The 21,561-nt window shown below is 45.1% G+C and overlaps 1 protein-coding gene across 7 annotated transcripts in view; it reads left to right on the forward strand.

Annotated features, from left to right (window-relative positions):
- The window catches only part of LOC145346831 (receptor-type tyrosine-protein phosphatase mu), an 834,856-nt gene that overhangs the window by 69,402 nt on the left and 743,893 nt on the right, over positions 1 to 21,561 (forward strand). The window lies entirely within an intron of this gene.

A 21,561-nucleotide genomic window follows, 5' to 3' on the forward strand; every position in this document is an offset into this window, starting at 1 on the left:
TTGGGCGCCGCACCTGCGCAAAGATATTTTGGCCTTGGAGGGAGTGCAGAGGAGGTTTACTAGGCTGATACCGGAGTTGAGGGGGTTGAGCTATGAGGAGAGGCTGAATAAACTAGGCTTGTACTTGTTAGAGTTTAGAAGGATGAGGGGAGATCTCATTGAGACGTATAAGATGATGAATGGGATGGATAGGATAGAGGTGGAGAGACTCTTCCCGCTCAAAAAAGACAGTAGGACTAGGGGGCACAGCCTCAAGATAAAGGGGGGGAGGTTTAGAACGGAGTTGAGGAGGAACTTCTTCACTCAAAGAGTGGTGAATCTCTGGAATTCTCTGCCCGTTGAAGTGGTGGAGGCTACCTCGCTAAATATTTTTAAGACGCGGGTTGATGGGTTTTTGATAAGAGAGGGGATTAAGGGTTATGGGGAGAGGGCGGGAAGGTGGAACTGAGCCGCGACAGATCAGCCATGATCTTATTGAATGGCGGGGCAGGCTCGAAGGGCTAGATGGCCTACTCCTGCTCCTATTTCTTATGTTCTTATGATGCAGGCTTGGAGGGCTGAAGGGCCTGTTCCTGTGCTGTAATTTTCTTCAAGCGACTCAATAAAACTGATAGCGTCAATAATTGAACCATAATCACTGGGGAGGCTCCAGGCAGCCTCAGCCTGGGCTGGAGAATGGACATTAGCTTCATTAGTTCTGAGCTAGGGAGGGCAAAATTGTAAATATCGTTGCAATTGTTTGACTGATGCAGAACATTCGCAGGAATATTGCAGGAAACCATCTTATTGCACGGCTGGTAGTTTACACAAGACCATGATAGAGTAAGATCATGTGATACTGCGTCACTTCCTGTGATGATGTACACAGGCTGGATTCCCACTCCCACCTTCCACCCCCCACCACCACCGGTGCCAGTTCTTGGTACGGTGGAGCTGGAACGCCATTGCCCAGTGATCTCCTGGTCCCGCCACAGGGTTTCCTGCTACTCACACCCACTGCTGCTGGGGAACCCCTGGTGGGGAAGGGGAATGGGGGCAGAGGGGGGTGGTTGTCATCAGCGGGACTGGAAAATCCCCCCGGCAGGAACGGACAGTTAATCCCTCCCAGAGCATTCGATTAGCGTATAACAGTTCGAATTAACCCCTTTCACTGCAAAAAAAAAACAAAGAGAAAACAGAGTGATAGAAACAGAATACATCTGCCTGCCACACAACCTCTCTGATGAGCAATGATGCAGTTTCAAACTGCTGGAGGGAATCAAAAATCCATTATCGGGGAAGATTGTATTGTTTATTCACTTATTTGGTTTTTAGAAAGCTAAAGCCACAAAGCAGACACTTTAGTATCAGCATTATGTACCCGACACTCGAGCAAGACCATTGTTGTTGAGATGGCGAAGGTGACCTTTAGTAGCATTGACTGAAGAAATATTTTGGGGTTGCGGCAGTGCAGCAGAGGGTTGGTATCTTGTTCCTGGAGCGTAACATTTGCAAACTCCCTTGTTTGGCATTTTGAAGGCCGCTGGTCATGTCTCATAGCTGTAGTCATGTCTCACCGTGACAGAGGGCAGATTGTAGAGGAGGCAACAGAATGACAGGCTTGCATTTGCCTGAGGCAGGTGGAGACATGATGGTGTGCTGCTTAGTGCTGACTTAGGGCAAAGCTTTCTCCTGAGGTTCCTTGTCCTTTGAAGTGACAGATTTGGAGAGACAGAGAGCACATGGGTAAGCAAACACCCTAGCCAGGCACTCTCTGCCATTTAACAGTTTCCTCAAACTGCTGACATTTTCATTTCCGTTTTCTGCCCTGGCCTTCACCATCTCAATCCATCCTGCACTAAATCTAACACTCTGATGAGAATTGACAACGCACCGTCTCTTAACGTACTTGTGGAAAATTATTTGCACAGCTTGTTTGGAAATGTAGGCAACAGTTCTTGGGATTTTTAAAGGACGCCAGAGCTATTTTAACCCACTGTTTTGTGAAGATTGATGTGGATGATGTATTGCTTTTTATACCCCTAAAACCAGCTTACGCCAACTTGCTTGACTACTTGCTAATAAGGGGTGGCACAGTGGTTAGCACTGCTGCATCACAGCACCATGGGCCCGGGTTCAATTCCTAGCTTGGGCACTGTCTGTGCGGAGATTGCATGTTCTCCCTGTGTCTGCGTGGGTTTCCTCCGGGTGCTCTGGTTTCCTCCCACAGTGCAAAAGACGGGCTGGTTCTGTGCATTGGCCGTGTTAAATTCCCAGTGTACCCGAACAGACGCCAGAGAGTGGCGACTAGGGAATTTTCACAGTAACTTCATTGCAGTGCTAATATAAGTCTACTTGTGACACTTGTGGCACTAACCTTATAGCAGTTCAGAACATGACCTATATGCGATGCTCCATTAATTCAGTCACATTATTGCAGTCACCATAGAGACCAATAACTTAAAAAGAAATTTGAACTTTCAGTCAGTAGCTGAAAGCATGAAATAAAATTTGTTCTCATTTTAAGGCTTTTACTTAAATAAAAAGACTAAAAGCACTATTGAAAAAGCAGTACCTTCCGGGTACTTTGAATGGCAAACAGGGCATTCCATCTTTTCTTCCAGCACAACCAAGAACGCACTTTGCACTGTCCTTTAAGTAGGCATTCAATTCACTGGGAATGAGGTGATCCTTAGCTTAGGGTTTATTTAATTGATTTAATTTAGCTTAACTAATTTATTAATGTTGCATGTATTGAGATGCTGTGAAAAGTATGGTCTCTTGCAAACTTTTACAGACACAACATACTGTTCATAGAGTACATAGTGGAGAAGGGAATGTGAGGGTTCAGAATATAGTGTTCCACTGATAGCTAGGGTGTAGAGAAAGATCAATCTAATTTTAGGTAGGTCCATTCAAAAGTCCAACAGCAGCAGGGAAGAAGCTGTTCTTGAGTCTGTTAGTAGATGTTCTCAGACTTTTGTATCTTTTTTCCAATAGAAGAAGGCGGAAGAGAGAATGTCCGGAGTGTGTGGGGTCCTTGATTATGCTGGCTGTTTTTCCAAGGCAGCAGGACGTGTAGATGGAATCAATTTCTTCTCAGCCTGGGAATTTTTAACCTAAAGTTAAAGCTTATTTATTAGTCACAAGTATGCTTACATAAACACTGCAATGAAGTTACTGTGAAAATCCTGTTGTCGCCACACTCCAGCGTCTCTTCAGGTACAGTGAGGGAGAATTTAGCATGGCCAATGCCACCTAACCAGCACATCTTTCGGATTGTGGGAGGAAACCGGATCACCCGGAGGAGCCCACGCAGACATAAGAACATAAGAACATAAGAAATAGGAGCAGGAGTAGGCCATCCAGCCCTTCGAGCCTGCCCCGCCATTCAATAAGATCATGGCTGATCTGTCGTGGCTCAGTTCCACATTCCCGCCCTCTCCCCATAACCCTTAATCCCCTCTCTTATCAAAAACCCATCAACCCGCGTCTTAAAAATATTTAGCGAGGTAGCCTCCACCACTTCAACGGGCAGAGAATTCCAGAGATTCACCACCCTTTGAGTGAAGAAGTTCCTCCTCAACTCCGTTCTAAACCGCCCCCCCCCTTTATCTTGAGGCTGTGCCCCCTAGTCCTACTATCCTTTCTGAGCGGGAAGAGTCTCTCCACCTCTATCCTATCCATCCCATTCATCATCTGATACGTCTCAGTGAGATCTCCCCTCATTCTTCTAAACTCTAACGAGTACAAGCCTAGTTTATTCAGCCTCTCCTCATAGCTCAACCCCCTCAACTCCGGTATCAGCCTAGTAAACCTCCTCTGCACTCCCTCCAAGGCCAAAATATCCTTGCGTAAGTACGGCGCCCAAAACTGCACACAGTACTCCAGCTGTGGCCTCACCAATGCCCTATACAGCCACAGCAAGACCTCCCTACTTTTATATTCATATTTATATTTATATTCATGGGTAGAACACGCAAACTCCACGCAGACAGTGACCCAAGTCGGGAATCAAACTTGTGTCCCTGGCGCTGTGAGGCAGCACTGCTAACCACTGTGCCACCCCCATCTCAGAACTCTCTTTCTCAGGAAGGTTCCTCCCCCACTTTCCACACCCAGCACCACTCTCCTCATTCCACAACCTCCCACACCCCACCCCCAACTCCCACTGCAGAGGAAGTGCTGCACATTGAAGGTCTTTTGCCTGAGGCATCAGAACTGAGGCCCTGTCTCTCTTCCCAGCTGGGCATAAAGAGATCCCACGGCAATAGGAAGGAGACCAGTGGAGGTATCCTTGGTGTGCCTGTTTGATATTTATCCCTTGTTGACATCAGGGAAACAGATCATCTGCTCATTACAACATTGTTGATGTGGGGTCCTGGTTCAGGGTGCCATGTTTCCTGCATTGCGGCAGTGACTACATTTCAAAAGTGCACCATTGGCGATCAAACACTTGAAACTTCTGGTGGTCTTTAAAGGTGCTATAGGAATGCAGCAGTTTAGTTGAAGGGTCCCACCGACACCATATCCTCTCTCCTTCTTCACATGCTCCAGTTGGCATTCCTCATCATTTCCAGCTTTAGTTTCAGCGATTTCTTTATCTTCCTTATAGAAATTCTGCAGCAGTTTGTTTGAATATTTTGGCAAGCATTTGATAGCCTGGCTTTCCCAGGTGTTCTGGGTGTTACCCTGTGATATAAGACTGTGAGATGTAGGAGCAGAATTAGGCCACTTGGCCCATCAAGTCTCCTCCGCCATTCAATCATGGCTGATAATTTTCTCATTCCCATTCTCCTGCCTTTTCCCCATAACCCCAGACCCCCTTATTAATCAAGAACCTATCTATCTCTGTCTTAAAGACACTCAATGACCTGGCTTCCTTCTGCAGCAAAGAGCTCCACAGATTCGCCACTCTCTAGCTGAAGAAATTCCTCCTTATCTCTGCTTTAAAGGATCATCCCTTTAGCCTGAGGTTGTGGCCTCTGGTGTCCAGGGGTGTAACTGGAACCCAGGAGGCACGTGCTTTTGAAGTGCAGTCGACGTTGTAGAGTAGGAAACTGATTTGCACACAGCAACCTCTCACAATCAACGATATAATAATAATCAGTCAGATAACCTGTTTGTATGCTGTTGACAAATGGTGGCCAGGACACTGGAGATAATAGCTCCCCTACTCTCATTCAGAATACTGCCCCGAGATCTTTCACATCCACCTGAGAGGGTGGATGTAAAAGATCTGAAATGGAATTTGAACTCAGGACCTTATGATTTGGATGTCAGAGAGCTACTAACCGAACTAACAGGGCTACATGGTCAAATGGTCAAACGGGCAGGTAAGTGGCAGATGGAATTTAACCTGAAAACTGCGAGGTGATACACTTTGGAAGAGTAATTTGACAAAGAAGTATTCAATGAATGGTACGACACTAGGAAGTTCTGTGGAACAAAGGGACTTTGGCACGTTTGTCCACAGATTTCTGAAGGCGGAAGAACATGTTAGTAAGGTGGTGAAAAAGGCGTATGGAAGTCAAGTTGAAGTTGTACAGAACTTTGGTGAGGCCATAGCTGGAGTATTGTATGCAGTCCTGATTGTCACATTATAGGAAGCATGTGATTACACTGGAGGGGGTGGAGAGGAGATTTACCAGGATGCTGCCTGGGATGGAGCATTGAAGTTATGAAGAGAGGTTGTGTAGGCTTGGATTGTTTTCTTTGGGGCAGTGCCCCTAAAGCTAGCGGCTTTTGCTACCGAATAAACTTGTTGGACTTTAACCTGGTGCTGTGAGACTTCTTACTGTGTTTACCCCAGTCCAACGACGGCATCTTGTTTCCTTTGGAGCAGAGAAGACTGAGGGATGACCTGATTGAGGTGTACAAGATTATGAGAGACATGGACAGGGTGGATAGGGAGTAGCTGTTAGCCTTAGTTGAAGGGTCAGTCGCTAGGGAACATAGGTTCAAGTTGAGGGGCAGGAGTTTTAAGGAAGATGTGAGGAAAAACCTTTTTACCCAGAGGGTGGTGACGGTCTGGAATGTGCTGCATCTGAGGTTAATAGAGGTGAGTTGCCTCACATCCTTTAAAAAGTATTCAGATGAGCACTTGGTACATCATCACATTCAAGGCTATGGGCCAAATATGGTAAATTGGATGAGGTAGGAAGTTAGGTGTTTCATGCATGTCAGTGCAGGCTTGATGGCCAGAAGGGCCTCTTCTCTGTGTAATTCTCTGATTCTAAGTAACCCACAGTTGATAAAACTATCTAGTCACTACTCTGCAGCAGTGACAATGTTGGTTATGCACTTTGGAAGGTGGAATGGAGGCATAGACTATATTCTAAATGGGGAAATGCTTAGGAAATGAGAAACACAAAGGGACATGGGAGTCTTTGCTCAAGATTCTTTTAAGATTAATGTGCAGGTTCAATTGGCAGTTAGGAAGGCAAGGGCTAGGATACAAAAGCAGGGATGTACTTCTAAGGCTGCGTAAGGCTCTGGTCAGGCACCATTTAGAGTATTGTGAGCAGTTATAGGCCCCATACCTAAGGAAGGATGTGCTGGCCTTGGAAAGGGTCCAGAGGAGGTTCACAAGAATGATCCCAGGAATGAGGATGAAGAACGGTTGATGACTCTGGGTCTGCACTTGTTGGAGTTTATAAGGATGGGAGGGGGGGATCTTATTGAAACTTACAGGATGCCATGAGGCCTGGATAGAGTGGATATGGAGAGGATGTTTGCACTAGTAGGAAAAGCTAGAGCCAGAGGGCACAACCTCAGGCTGAAGGAACGAACCTTCAAAACAGAGATGAGGAGGAATTTCTTCATCCAGAGAGTGGTGAATCTGTGGAACTCATTGCTGCAGGAGGCTGTGGAGGCCAGGTCATTGAGTGTCTTTAAGACAGAGATAGATAGGTCCTTGATTAATAAGGGGGTCAGGGGTTGTGGGGAAAAGGCAGGATGAGGATGAGAAAAATATCAGCCACGATTGAATGGCAGAGCAGACTTAATGGGCTGATTGGCCTAATACTGCTCCAGTGTCTTATGGTCTTATGATGGGAGGAACTCTTGTTCGTCCCTGCCCCATCCCCTCCCCTTTTAGCCCATGAGTGCTGAGGAGTGGACACAGAGAGGATGTTTTCACAGTAGGAAAAACCAGAGCCAGAGGGCACAACCTCAGAGGGTTCGATTCCTGGCTTGGGTCACTGTCTGTGTGGAGTTTGCACATTATCCTCGTGTCTGCATGGGTTTCCTCCGGGTGCTCTGGTTTCCTCCCACAGTCCAAAGACGTGCGGGTTAGGTTGATTGACCATGCTTAAATTGCCCCTTAGTGTCCTGAGGTACGTAAATCAGAGGGACTAGTGGGTAAAATATGTAGGGATACGGGAAAAGGGCCTGGGTGGGATTGTGGTCGGTGCAGACTCGATGGGCCAAATGGCCTCTCTCTGTACTGTAGGGTTTCTATGGTTTCTATTGTTTCTTTGGAGTGATAGCTCCCTTGTCACCACGTCTACTGAGACTGGCGGAGTGAGGATCCAATCAGAGATATTCTGGTCATTAGGGCTCAGAACCACAATAGCTGTTACAATTTAGCTAAAAAGTCATCAGGACATATTAGCTCGACAATTATAATGATTTTTTAATTCTAGTTTAATCTAATGCTTGGCTGGTCATTAACAATCTATACACACCTCTTCAAGACTCAATTAAAAAGTAGAAAGCAAGGATCAGGTCTCCAATTAAAGAACATTAAACATTTCAGAACATTATCTAAGATCAGAAACAAGTTGGAAAGGAGTTTGAAAAGAAAGAGAGGCCTACAGTCCTGCTACCCTGCTGTCAGTAGTATGGAAAATGTTAGAATCTATTATATAAAAGGCCACAGATAATAGATTGCCACATAATGGTAAGATTGGGCAGAGTCAACTTAGACTTACAAAAGGGAAATCATGTTTGACAAACCTGTTTTTGAGGATGTAACTAGTAGAATAAATAAGGGTAGACCAGTGGATGGGGTGTATATGGATTTTCAGAAGGCATGGAAGAGGCAAAATTAAGAGTACATGGGATGAAGGGTAATATACTGGCGTGGATTAAAATTGATGAACAGGCAAAAAAAAGACGGCAGGAAGAAATTCAATTTTCATGTTGGCAGGTTATGACTAGTGGGAGAGCATAAAGATCAGTGCTGGGTCCCATAATTCATAATCTATCAATGATTTGGATGTGAGGATCAAATGTGTTATTTCCAAGTCGCTGGCGATATAGAATTTGGTGGGAATGTAAGTTGTGAGGAGGATGACAAGAGGTATCAAGGGGATTAGGACAGGCTAAGTGAGTGGGCAAGAAAATAGTAGATTAAAAAATAATATTCATTAATGGGACATGGGAGTTGCTGGCTGGCCAGCAGTTGTTGCCCATCCCTAGTCGCTCTTGAACTGGGTCTCTTGCTAGGCCATTTCTGAGGGCAGTTGTGAGCCAATCACATTGCTGAGGCTCTGGAGCCACATGTAGGCCAGACTGGGTAAAGACAGCAGATTTCCTTCCCCAAATGACATTAGTGAATCAGATTGGTCTTTCCGACAATCGACAATGGTTTCATGGTCATCAGTAGATTCCTAATTCCAGATATTTTTTATTGAATTCAAATTCCACCACCTGCCATGGTGGATTCAAATCCAAGTCTCCAGAACGTTAGCTAAGCTTCTGGATTAATAGTTTAGCGATAATGGCCCTAGGCCTTCGCCTTCCCTAGGAAGATGGAACATTAGGTGGAAAAATATGAAGTTATCCACTCCACTAGGAAAATAGGAATACAGAGTATCTCTTAAATGGTGACAGATTGGGAAGTGTTGAAGCTCAAGGAAGCCTGAGGTGTCCTTGTTCATGAGTCACATGTTGGCCTTTATTAAAGAAGATTGGAGTATGGGAATAAAGATGTTTTGCTGCAATTGTATATGGCATTGGTGAGACCGTACCTGGCATATTGTGTACAATGTGTCCCTCCTTAAGTAAGGGAATACCTTACTTAAGGAGGGATATGCTTCCTATACTGTGAGTGTCTTGAAAGTTCACCAGACTGATTCCTGGGATGACAAGATCATCCGATGAGGAGAGATTAAGGAGACTGAGCCTGTATCCTTCAGAGTTTAGAAGAATGAGAAGAATGAGAAGTGATCTTATTCAAGCATACAGAATCCTTACAGAGCTCAACTGGGTGGATACAGGAAAAGTGTTGCCCCTGGCTATAGCAGGAGATGGGGGCATGGGGAGGGCAACAGCAGCTACTGTGTTGGGGGGGAGGTGGGGGGTGACATCAAGAACCAGGGAGCACAGTCTCAGATTAAGGGGTAGGCCATTTAGGACCAAGGAGTGGAGGAATTACTTCACTCAAAAGTTTAAGTTTATTTATTGGTGCCACAACTAAGCAATGACGTTACTGTGAAAATCTCCTTGTCACCACACTCTAGCACCTGTTTAGGTACACTGAAGGGACAATTTAACATGGTCAATGCACCTCACCAGCACGTCTTTTGGACTGTGGGAGGAAACTGGAGCACCCGAAAGAAACCCACGCAGACACAGGGATTCCCAGTTTGGGTCATGGTCTGTGTGGAATCTACACAGACCATGATCCAAACTGGGAATCGAATCCAGCTCCCTGGTGCAGTGAGGCAACAGTGCTAACCACTGTGCCACTGTGGGTGCGTCTGTGGAATTCTCTGCCCTGAGGGTTGTGGAGGTTCAGTAATTGAGTATGTTGTTGTAATTATTAGTCGTTGTATTTTTGGTAATTATCAGTAATCGAATAGACATTAAAGGCATAAGGAAAATGGAGATAGTGTGGAAAAGTGATGTTGAGGTAAAGGCAAAGTTGCCATAGTCCCAGAAGCCATGATATAGTAAAGAAGTTTCACTACACCGGCTCTCTATCTCATGATATGGTATATTGGTGGAACAGGGGCTGAATGGCCTACTGTCCTCCTATTTCCTATGTTTCAACAGTTAGAAAAAAAAATAAACAGTTGAGTGCGCAGTTTAGTTCATAATGGCAGTTTGCACATCAGTACTTAGTAAAATAAGATGTATTGATGAATGTAGGCGGGCACTCCAGGGAATGGAGAAAGTGAAGGAATTATTTGAATTTCTATTACCTTGCTGTGATGGGTGCTTACTCAGGGAGGAGAGAAGCAGCCTCATGGCCCTCCTTCTCCCCAGTCAGATCTAACTTCCTTTGTCAGGCGGTGCACTGAATGACATGTACTAAACACCGGCTGGGAACTACTGAGCATTTGCTTCTAGGTCATGTCATCCCGCTTTCTGGTGTTGACAAAGATTACCACAAATCATTATGCATGAGTGTTTAGGAAAAAGCATTTACTTCGCGCACCACGTAGAAGCCACATGCCACCTGTATGATTAATTCATATTAGCCAGCAGGCAGCTAAGTCAAGTCAAGCAGGCATTAAGGAGGTTAGCTTCCAATTACTGGCTTTATCGTCGGACAGGGATACAACTTCATCCTCCCGAATCATCCTTTCAACAGGACCAGCTTTGAAAAGAAGTTTGTTAACCCTTAATCCTTCATGCCGCCATCCTGCAAAGATAAGAGATCGCTTCCAGTTATATCGTGCGACATTGTTTTGGCCAGCTTCTGAACATTTGTGATAATAAGGGGCGGCACAGTGGTTAGCACTGCTGTCTCACAGGACCAGGGACCTGTGTTCTATTCCCAGCTTCAGTGACTGTCTGTGCGGAATTTGCGCGTTCTCCCCGTCTCTGTGTGGGTCTCCTCCGAGTGCTCCGGTTTCCTCCCACAGTCCGAAAGACCTGCTGGTGAGGTGCACTGGCCATGGTAAATTCTTCCTCAGTGTACCTGAACAGGTGCAAGAGTGTGGCGACTAGGGGATTTTCACTTCATTGCAGCGTTAATTAAAGCTAAGCTTACTTGTGATATTAATACTTAAACTTTAAAACTTTAAGTAATTTTCTGAGCAGACCAGATCATTGAGGTGGTACTGATGCAGTGACTGAGCGAGCAGGATTTTAATTGGTGAGCGAGGTGGTCGAGTTCTAGCCAGCATGTCCAAATGCTTGTAGACATGTGAGATCATTAGTAAGAATCCTGAAATCCCATGGATTCAAGCAAGGCTTAATCTGATTCCTTCAGTGTGAAACAATGGGGCTCATTATGATGGGGTGAAATTGAAGAATGCAACCATCAAAATAGCCCCGAAATCCCATGCAATTATAAACTGAACTTGATACATTCCGTCACCATCAAACAATGATCCTGACTCTGGAATTGATCCCCCATATGTTTCATTTGGGTTCAGGCTGTTTCTGTGACCAGATCTGTTCACCAGAATCATAGAATCCCTACGGTGCAGAAGGAGGCCATTTGGCCCATCAAGTCTGCACTGACCACAATTGTACCCAGGCCCTATCCCCATAACCCCTTAGCTAATTCCCTTGACACTAAGGGGCAATTTGGCATGGCCAATCCACCCAACCTGCACATCTTTCAGACTGTGGGACGAAACAGGAGCATCCAAAAGAAACCCACACAGACACGGGAAGAACTTGCAAACTCCACACAGACAGCGACCCAAGCCGGGAATCAAACCTGGGTCCCTGGTGCTGTGAGGCAGCAGTGTTAACCACTGTGCCATCATGAAAAGTTTCTTTATTTATTAGTCACAAGTAGGCTTACATTAACGCTGCAATGAAATTACTGTGAAAATCCCCTAGTCGCCACATTCCAGCACCTGTTTGGGTACACTGAGGGAGAATTTAGCATGGCCAGTGCACCTAACCAGCGCATTTTTTGGATTGTGGGGGGAAAGTACAGCATCCAGAGGAAACGTACACAAAAATGGGGAGAATGTGCAGACTCCACGCAGAGAGTGACCCAAGCCAGGAATTGAACCCAGGTCCCTGGGGCTGTGGGGCAGTAGTGATAACCACTGTGCCATTGTGCCATCCAAGTTATAAAGATGATCAAATTCAAATCATAACCGAGAACTCAGTGTCATCAATATAAGCAGTCAAACACTTTGGATGTTTTGATGACTTTTCTCCTTTGAAACACAGGCATTTTGCCAATAAAAATAAATGGGTTAATGCCAGTAATAAAATGTCAGAGGAAGGTTTCTCTGTTAATGTTGCCACCAGCATTATAATATTATGAATGTGAATGAACAAAGAGTAGTTTAACTAATGTAATCATCAAAGTACTTATCCATAACTGCTACCGGCAAAGAGATTCACTTACTTAGCAACTTTTAAAGTCATGACCGATTTTTAAATAACAGCTATTGATCTCCTGCGCTTCACACATGGGCTAAATTATTACTTTGTAATGAGCTCCTATTATTTAAGAAGTATTTTGAGTACAGATTATTTAGGCAGTGTCACAGAATTAATGAAGGCATCCAACATTTTCTCTTCCTTTCTCTTCTCTTGTTTGAAGATGCAATGTGATGAGATGTCATTCCACCCAAACCAGTTCCACTACCTTAACCCAACCACCTGTTCTAGAGATACAAGTCTAGACATTTTGGGTGTCAACTGGGGTTTATCAGGCCCAGAGACATTACTGTCTGATGCTGCCCTGCCCAATATTCACACACATAAACCACCTTACGGAAGTCACTGAGTCATGATCAGCTATTGGAGGAACACTGGTTACATTTTCCTTCTGTGGCTGAGGTGGGTTATAAAGCCAGTCGCTGCTCCAGGCCAGCTCCGAGCAGGGTTAGAACCTGCGGGCTTGTTTTGGCTAAGTTGCATTTTCCACATTGAGCCGCCGTGTTGATGAATGAAAGCTTTCAGTTATGTCAGTGAGCTCTCGTGGGTGGCACGGTGGCACAGTGGTTAGCACTGCTGCCTCACAGCGTCAGGGATCTGGATTTGATTCCCAACTTGGGTCGTTGTCTGTGCAGAGTCTGCACGTTCTCCCTGTGTCTGTGTGGGTTTCCTCTGGGTGCCCTGGTTTCCTCCCATAGTCTGAAAGACGTACCGGTTGGGTGCATTGGCCATGCTAAATTTTCCCTCAATGTACAAAAACGTGCTCTTAGGCTGATTGGTTTAACAAATTGTCCCTAAATTGGTCTTCCCTGAATCTTCCCCAACAGGTGTAGACAAAAGTCATAGGTAGAGGAGGGCACTCATAATGTTAAAATGGCGGTGCGGGCTCGTTGGGCCGAAGGGCCTGTTTCCCGTGCTGTGTTGTTCTTTGTTCTTTGTACCTCAAAGGTGCCTGGAGTGTGGCATCTGGGGGATTTTCACTGTAATTTCATTGCAGTGTTAATGTAAGCCTACTTGTTATAGGGATAAAATAGGTATAGAAGGATATAAGCCAAACACAGGCAGTTGGGACTTGCTTAGTGATTAAAAAAGAGTGGCATGGACAAGTTGGGTCGACTGATTCCATACTGTAAACCTTACTGACTCTATAATAAAAATCTTAGGGAGTCTAGAACATGTCTGCAACTGATGGAGGAGATGTTGCACATGCTTTCCATCAACAGGATCCACTGTCCTTCGCGGGTTGGACATGACCCCTGTTCCAGGAAAGAGTCAATTCCATGTCAAAACATGACCAGCTATCTGCACCTTCTTTGAGTAGTAGTTGTCTAAAGAGGCCATACTGGTGTACCAGGGCCAAAGGAACTGAGACACAGAGGTGATTTGAGATCGGTGTTGAACTGTATATTTTGATAAACAAAATGGATGTCACGCTCTTTGAAACTGAGTGGGAGACAAAGCAAACCTCACTGTTTATGATGAAAGGCTACTCGATAAGTGTGAAGTGGTTTAAGTAATAAATTAACAAGATGTTGATTTTCACGAACCATAATCCAAATTCCTTTGGCTGGTGTAGGTTTAATCACTGATGAAATACTAGAGTAATGTTGGGCCTAGTATTTAAATGCGTGAGGAGTTGGCCTTAGCTGCCCTTTGTGGATGTCAATACAAAAGATATGTGGGACACAATGGCCGCCAGTAGACTAAATAAATGATCTGAAGATTGAAAAAAAATGTGGCTGAGACGGAAGGCTTTCCAAAAGTTGGCAGCTAGTTTTAAAGTGATGCACTCCATTATGCAAATGTGTTTAGTGTAGCAGGAGTGAGTAATCGCACGTTGCAGGGGAAATGGCTAATAAATCTCCAAAGAACCCGTGTTTGACTTGCATGCGGCTGACTTTAAAAACACTCGGTCGAATAATGCTTCAGATTTTGAATAGCTGTCATCTTGGATTTATTACCTGTGGTGTCCATTGCAAAGACAGGCAATTCAATCCCAAGGAACTTTTATTCTCACTGGGTACATCCCAAGCAGGTTCTGCAATGTCAGAATCTGAGATAACAGATTTGACATATTGAATATAGTGCAGTGTGAGCAGAGCTTTAAGTCTGGACTGCACCAAGTTGCAACCTTGTCATTGGGTGAAGGTTTTGGGCCTTGCACTTGGAGTTTGCTGATCCATGGAAAATTAGCAACAAGAAAAAAAGTTGCTGCAATGATAGTGTCTGGATTTCAGATAGGGCAACATTTTGGAGCTCTGCAGTGCACCGCTGTGCCCTGCCCTGATTGAAGGCAGGAGTTTAACTAACAACTAAATTTTAAAAAGTCAAGGAGGACAAATTTGGCCTGCCCTTTGCAGGATAGTTGTTAGCACTGTTGTTAGCACAGTGGTCAGCACTGCTGCCTCACAGCGCCACGGGCCATGGTTCAATTCCCAGCTTGAGTCATTGTCAGTGTGGAGTCTGCACATTCTCCCCGTGTCTGCGTGGGCTTCCTCTGGGTGGTCCTGGTTTCAAGAACAAAGAACAGCAAAGCACAGGAACAGGATGTTTGGCCACCAAAGCTGCGCTGATCACATTGTCCTGTCGAGACCTACCGCCTATATCCCTCTATCCCCCGTCTGTTCATGTGTCTGTCCAGATAAATCTTAAATGTCGCTCATGTGTCTGCCTCAACCATCTCACTTGGCAGTGCATTCCAGGCCCCCATCACAATCTGTGTAAAAAATTCCCACAGTCTGAAAGAAGCGCTGGTTAGGTACATTGGCCGTGCTAAATTCTCCCTCAGTGTACCTGAACACATGCCGGAGTGTGGCGACTAGGGGGTTTTCACTTCATTGCAGTGTTAATGTAAGCCTGCTTGTGACACTGATAAATAAAGTTTAACTTTTAACTTCTGGGCTGCCATCCAGCCATCCCAGTGTGCAGTGGTCAGGTCTGAACAGGATCAGGCTTCTCTGTGATGTTTTCACAGTCAAATACCCTCATCCTTTCCTACCTTTGTAGCCACCTCCAGATTTGCAACACTCCACAATTCCCACTAATTCTGGTCCCTTCTGCATCCGTGAATTGAACTGTTCCACCATTGGCCGCCTTTTCTTTAGCTGCTGTGGCCCAAAGCTCTGGAATTCCATCCCGAAACCCCTCCACATCCCCATCTCCATCTCGTCCTTTAAGACACCCCATAATAGCTGTCCTTAACACCTCCTTGTGTAACTTGCTGTCAAACTCTGTTTGACGATGCTCCAGTGAAGCACCTTGGGGAATTTCATGATGCTGAAGAGCAGCACGGTGGCACAATGGTTAGCACTGCTGCCTCCTGTCAGCAGGGACCCGGGTTCGATTCCGGCCTCGGGTGGCTGTCTGTGTGGAGTTTCCATGTTCTCCCTGTGTCTGTGTGGGTTTTCTCTGGGTGCTCCAGTTTCCTCCCATAGCTGAAAGGGTTAGGTTGATTGGCCATGTTAAATTGACCGTAGTGTCAGGGGATTAGCAGGGTAGATTTGTGGGCTACAGGGTGGGATTGTGGTCGGTGCAGATTTGATGGACCGAATAGCCTCCGTCTATGCTGTAGGGATTCTATGCTATATCAATGCACATTACTGCTGTTGGAACATGTTCTGGGTAGTAAACAGATAAATGCCAGACAGTAGATGATATGGGAATTGTATATAGCGAAGTTTTATATTGGTGTCCCTGGCTCGAGGCACACTCATCAGGGGACTCCTGACTTGTGGAAACTCAATCCTGAACTGAGTAGCCATGTGTAGCTCTGATTTATCTTTGCAATCTTGCCACGCAGTTAAATATATATTGGCCGGGCAGTGACAGCATAACCCATACAGCACATTGATCAGCTGTTCAAGAGAGCTGGGACAAAAAGGGTACGAGTATTTTTTGCAGTGTGCACATTGATAAATATAGAGTTGCGGGAGTTGGTTGGAGAAAGCGGCAGCTGTTCAGAGTGCTACGGAATTGCCACAAGAATAGAGAGACCCCCATTTAGAATGACTGAGAGAAAGAGAGGCATCAAAGGAAGATGAGGTGAACGAATAACATGGAGAGAAAGGAAATTAATAAGAGCTTTCAGGAGAGAGAGAAAAGAGATAGAAGGAAGAATAACAGAAATATACTTCCATTGACCAAGGTTAAGGTAGAGTTGCATCTGGCCTGTTGTAAGGTCAATGGATGAGATCACTGGACTTTGTCTGGATATAAATAGCTTCTTTTGTCTTATAGTTATGTCATTTCTCTTAACCAAAGAAAAGTTAATAAACAGGATAGGGAAGTGGGCCAGAATGAATAACCCTCCCAGCTAAGTTTCTCCATTCTTAAGCGGAACATCCTGAAATACCAGCCCACTCTTTATTACCTGACTAACACAATCCAAAGCTGTGGAATGACACATAATCCATGGTGGCACACTGGTTAGCACTGCTACCTCAGAGTGCCAGGGACCCAGGTTCAATTCCAGCCTCGGGTGGCTGTCTTTGTGGAGCCTGCACGTTCTCCCCGTGTCTGTGTGGGTTTCCTCCGGGTGCTCCGGTTTCCTCCAATCTGTCCAAAGACGTGCAGGATTGCTGGACTGGCCATGGTGAATGTGTGGGTTTGCAGAAAGAGGTCAGGCTCGGGTAAGATGCTCTTTTGGAGAGTTGGTGCAGACATGATGACCCAAATGGCCTCCTTCTGCACGGTAGGGGTTCCGTGGTCCAAAGACCAACTTCAACTCCGTGAAGAAATCAAACTGTGGGCTGCACAGTAGCCTTGATAGGTAAATGCACCATCGGATATGAGCTCATGATTACAGGTCAGAAAGTCACAGGTTCAACCAGTGAGAGGTGCTGAGTTAGCTAAGCTCAGCAATGCTCACAATCAGAGCACTACAATGGGCCTAAGAGTCTTTGGCTGGGTAAGGGAAAGTAAACACAGTAAAAAGTCTGACAACACCAGGTTTTAGTCCAACCGATTTATTTGATAGTAAACTCACAAGCTTTCGGGTTAGCCCCTTCGTCAGGTGAATGGAGAGTTCTGGCCTCAGACAAATAAATCGGTTGGACTAAAACCTGGTGTTGTCAGACTTTTTACTGTGTTTACCCCAGTCCAACGCCGGCATATCCACATCATAAGGGAAAGTAAAGCAGTCAGGATTCTTACTCCTTACTATTGTTCAGTCAGCCTTCCCAGGAAATGTAGCCATATTTTTCCAAGGTGGAAAGCATTGGGTGCGTTGTGATGACTTCGACACTCACTGCCCACACTCACAGGTCAGGAATGACTACAGGGGTAAAGATAGAGGAAAGAATGATGTGAACATCCTGGGCTGATTTACCAGAATGTTTCCAAGGATGGGGGGATATTATTTTGAAGGTATTGATAAGATTTAGAAGGTTTCCAAGGTATTGATAAAATTTACAAGGTTTCCAAGGTATTGATAAGATTTAGAAGGTTTCCAAGGATGGGGGGATATTATTCAGAAGGTATTGATAAGATTAGAAGATATTATTTATTCTCCTTGGAGCAAAGGAGACTGAGATGAGATTTGATAGAGGTGGATTCTAATTCTAATTGGCTTAGATGAGATAGAACAAGGATCTACTGTTCCCACCAGCTGATGGTATAATGACCAGTGGGCACTGATTTGGGCACTGATTTAAGAGTTTGGGCAAGAGATGCAGGGGAATGTGAGGGAAACATCTTACACAGCAAGTGGTAATGCCCTGGAACTGGCTGCTCATGAGGATGGTGGAAGCAGAACCAACCGATTTCCAAAATGAAATTGAGTATAATGAAGGAAATTACCACATAGAACAAGTGAGATTGACTGGAATACTCAATAGAGAGCTGGCATAGAGTTAATGGACTGAACAGCCTCCCTCTGTGGGAAATGACTCTGTGGCACCGTGGCTGGAACTCTCCATGCCGGCAGGATTTTCTGGTCACTGCCAGCAGCGCACCCCCTCCCGTGGTGTTGTGGGGTGGGTCCAATGGGAATTTCCATTGACAGTGGCGTGTTCCAGAGGATCCCACAGCCAGCAAACAAAGAGCCGCCTCCTGCTGCCAAGATACACGCTTGAGGGGACAATCTTGCCCTCTGCTGCCCCAAATGTACCTACTTTCTCCAGAGAGAAAAAGGAAATCAACAGCAGCAAAAAAGTCCTGAGTGTTTTTCTTCCTGTAAGAATGTTACTGCAGCAGGAATGCAGGTGAGAAAGAGTCACTGAGTTGCACCATGCCACAGCGCTGAATGCCTATTTCCAGTTTAAATGTCCAGACACTGAAAGGCATGTGGTTAATTGTGAATTCTGTTCCAGCTTTCTCACCAGGTCTGGCTCTGTAACCTCCACAAGACTCCTCCTATTACATGACTCCATCATGAAACTATTTGGATCAAAACATTTTTAGAATTCAACATCAGTAGACTCAATTAGAAGTCGTGGAACCTGACAGACATAGAGTTATAGAACATTATAGCGCAGAGGAGTGACATTCAGCCCATCATGCTCGTGCTAGTTTTTTGAAACAGCAATCCAATTTATTCCGAAAAGTCCTTTGTAACCACTCGATGGCAGGTAGGCTAACAGCAAATCTCCCTCAATGGGAGAGCAAAGTTGATGTACAAAAGTTTAATTAGTTGGTGCTATTTTTACACAACCATTAGGTTATGCCCCTGTAAGAATGCACCAGTAATGCATTAGGGGGTTGTTTTTCAGCTTTGCTGATCAGAAATTCTATCCTAAAGTTTTGGGTTAACAGCAGGGAAGCTAATGGGGCTATTTGCCAATAAGAAGCTATTGGACACAGATTTCACCAGTTGACAACTCTGTAGTGAATGTCGCTGCTTTGTTTTTTTCCCAACTAAGAACTACAGTTTGGAAATGTACAATCAAGATGAGTGCAGCTGGAATATGGGACGGTATGGTGGCACGGTGGTTTGCACAGCTGCCTCACAGTGCCAGGGACCTTCCTTGGGTTACTGTCTGTGTGGCGTTTGCATGCTCTCCCTGTTTCTGCATGGGCTTCCTCTGGATGCTCCAGTTTCCTCCAAAGATGTAACATGTTAAGTTATCCCTTGCTGTCCACAAGTATGCAGGTTAGTTGGGTTAGCCATGATAAATGTACGGGGTAATGGGAATAGAGGGATGGGCCTAGGTGGGATGCTGTTTCGGAGAGTTGGTGCTGACTTAATGGGCTGAATGGCCTCTTTCTGTAGGGATTCTATGATATGAGCAAAGGTATCAGTGGAGTTTCCTCGCTCAGTTGTAGCTCAGTTGACATTCAGGGCTGGAAGAGGTGTGAATGGTATTGCTCCTTACAGAGTTGCTTGTCACTGCCTCACTTGGAGTGATACAATCTGCCTACTTTCCTACTGAATGTGAATGGCCAGAAGTTGCAATCTGTATGGAGAATTGCAAAGTGTGTGAACTTTAAATATCTCTATGGTCGGTAAATGTTTTTCATGTAAAAGCTCTTGGTTTTAAGGCTGAATTTATAGATTGCACTTTGTACAAATCCGTAATAACCTTGCTTCTGGAGTGCACAGCGCAGTTCATGCTTTTAGCATTTTCGTCAGTAACTAAGGTTATACTGTCACTTTTAAAATGATGTGTACCCAAAACACTTGGCGTTGATGGACCTATAACAATAAAAATGCTTTAAATAGGAACAATGTTATTACACTTGCTTCATTAAATTTTAACAAAAGCTAACTTGCACAAACTCAGATAAATTTCACGATCTGTCCAGCTTTCATAAGCTGTCATGTAAATCATAGTAATTAAAACACAGCAGGAGGCTATTTGACCAATTACGTCTTTATTGTTCCTCAACTACAGCTGTAATCTACTTCCCTCCCTTTTGTCCGTATCGTTTCATATATCTTTGTTAGAAATACTTCTACATAGAGGTATCAAAGAGATACAGCACAGCAATAAACCAATCTGCTCAACTGGACCATGCTGGGTTTAATGCTCCACTTCAGTCTCTTTTCACAACTTTCCATTTAGCTGTATCAGCATATCCTTTTATTTTCTTTCGCTCTGATGTTTATCTAGCTTTTCTTTAAGTGTTTCAGTATTCATGGGATCATAGGATCATAGAATCCCTACAGTGCAGAAGGAGGCAATTCAGCCCATTGAGTCTGCACCTACCACAGTCTCACCCAGACCCTATCCCCATAACCCCGTGTATTAACCCTTCTAACCCCTTGGCACTAAGGGACAATTTAGCATGGCCAATCCACCTAACCCGCACATCTCTGGACTGTGGGAGCATCCAGAGGAAACCCATGCAGGCATGGGGAGAACATGCAAATTCTGCACAGAATCCGGGTCTCTGGCGCTGTGAGACAGCAGTACTAACCACCATGCCACTGTGCCTCAAGGGCAGCATGGTGGCATAGTGGCTAACAGTATTGCCTCACAGCTCCAGGGACCTGGGTTCAATTCCCAGCTCTTTTTTTATCCATTCGTGGGGCATGGGCGTTGCTGGCTGGTCAGCATTTATTGCCCATCCCTAGTTGCCAGAGGCAGTTGAGAGTCAACCACATTGCTGTGTCTCTGGAGTGACAGGTAGACCAGACCAGGTAATGACAGCAGATTTCCTTCCCTACAGGATGTTAGTGAACCAGATGGGTTTTGCCGGCAAATGATAATGGCTCATGGTCATCAATAGATTCTTAATTCCAGATATTATTTTTTACTCAATTCAAATTTCACCATCTACCATGGCAGGATTTGAATCAAGGTCCCCAGAGCATTAACTGAGTAACTGGTTTGGGTGACCGTCTATGCAGAATTTGCACGTTCTCCCCGTGTCTGCATGAGTTTCCTCTGGGTGCTCTGGTTTCCTCCCACAGTCTGAAAGACATGCTGGTTAGGTGCTTTGATCATGCTAAATTCTCCCCCAGTGTAGCTGAACAGATGCCGGAATGTGGTGACGAGGGGATTTTCACAGTAACTTCATTGCAGTGTTAACATAAGCCTTACTTGTGACACCAATAAATAAACTTAAAAACTTGAATGGTAGAGCAGGCTTGAGGGGTTGACTGGCCTACTCCTGCCCCGATTCATATGTTCATATATCCTGGAAGGGATTTTTCTCCATCTCTGTGGCTTGTTTCACAGTGATATCAGGTGATGCATTGCCTGCTGGAGATGGGATCTTATGGTTCTGCCATTGTCAATAGGGTTTCCCGTTCTACGCACCCCTCACTGCTGGGACACCCATGATGGGATGCACCATCGATGGGACTGTAAGATCCCACCAGCGTGAACAGCAGCA

The sequence above is a fragment of the Carcharhinus amblyrhynchos genome, chromosome 8 (assembly GCF_965287045.1).
Source record: "Carcharhinus amblyrhynchos chromosome 8, sCarAmb.v2.hapA, whole genome shotgun sequence".
Lineage (NCBI taxonomy): Eukaryota > Metazoa > Chordata > Chondrichthyes > Carcharhiniformes > Carcharhinidae > Carcharhinus > Carcharhinus amblyrhynchos.